A 2,500-nucleotide genomic window follows, 5' to 3' on the forward strand; every position below is an offset into this window, starting at 1 on the left:
AATCGTCGGAGTTGAGGTGGGGTTGTCAGCCTTGAACCGGAGGATTGTGGTGGTTGAAAATAATTTTAGTTCCCTCGAGTCCGTAGCCATTGAAGGGCTGGACGAGGTGAAGAACAGCTTGGGTGAACTTGAAGACATGCAAAGAGAGGGTCTGTCAGCCCTTGAAATCAAGTTCAACGAAACCATCTCTGCTCTTCAAAGAGAGGTGGAGGCTTTGAAACGGCAGGTTGATGAGACTGCCGAGGCGGGAGTTGTTCCTCCCGTTACAGTTCGAGAGACCCGGATTGAGGCTCCTAAACCCAAAGAGTTTCGAGGGGAGAGGAGTGCTCAGGACGTAGAGAACTTCATATGGCAAATGGAGTCATATTTCGAACACGTTGACATGCACACTGAAACAGCCAAGATCCGGACAGCGGCTATGTACTTGTCGGACACAGCCATGCTGTGGTGGCGACGAAAAAAGGCTGATATGGAGAGAGGGGCTTGCCAAATTGATGATTGGGAGCAATTTAAAACTGAGCTCAAACGGCAGTTCTATCCCCAGAACGTCGTCCACGAAGCTCGCAGGCGTTTGAGGGAGTTAAAGCAGACTTCCTCCATCAGGGATTATGTCAAGGAGTTCACGAAGTTGACACTCCAGATTCCGAGTTTGACGAGTGAGGACTTGTTGTTCTATTTCCTTGATGGCCTTCAAAATTGGGCCAAGCAAGAGCTGCAAAGGCGTCAAGTGCGTGACGTTGATGAGGCGATCGTAGTGGCGGAATCGCTCAATGATTTCCGTGGGGATGCTGCCAAAGGGAGGGATAACCGGAGCAAAACTATTCCTCCCAAAGACAACAACAACAACAGGGGCAGGAACAGGCAGAATCCCAGAAGCAGCGACACAAGGAACAATGCTCGGGATCAGTCTTCTAACTTCCGGAAAAATTATGAGGATCGCAAGAGGGGTGCGCCTCAGAGGGAAGGCTGTTACATCTGTGGGGAGACAACCCATGCTGCCAGGTACTGCCCATCTTTGAGGAAGCTGAGTGCCATGGTAGCTGCCGAGAAGCAGCAAGAGAAGGCTGCGGCGCCAGCAGGAACTTCTGCCGGTGAGAAACGTGGGCAGAGCAGCGGAGCTGACAAAGGCAAGAACGTGGCCGTAGGCATGTTCAATCACATGGCGCTGATCAGCCATATCTCCATTGCTGCCCTGGCTGCCAAACCAGTTGGAGTCAGACCTCGTGAGTCATTGTTCGTCGATGCTAAGCTAAATGGTAGCGACGTACGGATCATGGTAGACACAGGGGCAACTCACAATTTTGTGACTGAGCGGAAGGCCAAGGAGTTGGGTCTAAATTATGTTGCCAGCAATACCAAGCTGAAGACCATTAACGCCACTCCTACTACTGTTAATGGGTTTGCGGCTGCAGTTCCAATTGAGTTAGGAGAATGGGCTGGGCAGACTGATTTTACGATAGCGCCAATGGATGTTTTTGATGTCATCCTCGGACTTGACTTTTGGTATGAAGTCAATGCCTTCATCTCGCCGCGCCATAATCAGCTACACATTAGCGACGTTGGAGGGTCCTGCGTGGTACCCCTTATTCGGGTACCACAAACTGGAATGCATTTGTCAGCAATGCAGATCATAAAGGGGTTCAAAAGAGGCGAGCCAACATTTATTGCCACCCTGATTGAAGACACTGGGAGCTGCGATGAGGCAGTTCCATTGCCGCCTTGCATCGAACACGTCCTTGACACCAACAAGGACGTTATGCCAGCAGAACTTCCCCAACGGCTGCCGCCCCGGAGGGAAGTCGACCATCAAATTGAACTAGTTCCAGGGGCAAAGCCGCCTGCCATGACACCTTATCGAATGGCGCCTCCGGAACTAGAGGAGCTAAGAAAGCAGCTCAAGGAGTTGCTGGACGCTGGACACATCCGGCCGTCCAAGGCACCGTTTGGTGCACCTGTGCTATTCCAAAAGAAGAAGGACGGGACGCTGCGATTGTGCATCGACTACCGGGCTCTCAATAAGGTCACGGTAAAGAACAAATATCCCGTGCCTTTGATTGCAGATTTATTTGACCGGTTGGGACAGGCGAAGGTGTTCACCAAGATGGATTTGAGGAGAGGCTATCATCAGGTTCGGATTGCCGATGGTGATGAGCCGAAGACTGCTTGTGTAACGCGTTATGGGGCGTTCGATTGGCTGGTAATGCCATTTGGATTGACAAACGCACCAGCGACGTTCTGCACATTGATGAATAGACTGTTCCACTCCTACTTGGACCAGTTTGTTGTGGTTTACCTGGACGATATTGTTGTCTACAGCGACAACATGGAAGACCACGTAGAACACTTGTGCAAGGTGTTCAAGATTCTGCGCGATAACGAGCTGTACGTGAAGCGTGAGAAGTGCAGTTTTGCACAACCAATTGTCCGTTTCCTTGGGCACACTATCAGCCATGGCAAGATTCAAATGGATAGCGACAAGATAGCTGCTATCAACAACTGG

This window comes from Solanum lycopersicum, chromosome 2, assembly GCF_036512215.1.
Source record: "Solanum lycopersicum chromosome 2, SLM_r2.1".
Taxonomy (NCBI): Eukaryota; Viridiplantae; Streptophyta; class Magnoliopsida; order Solanales; family Solanaceae; genus Solanum; species Solanum lycopersicum.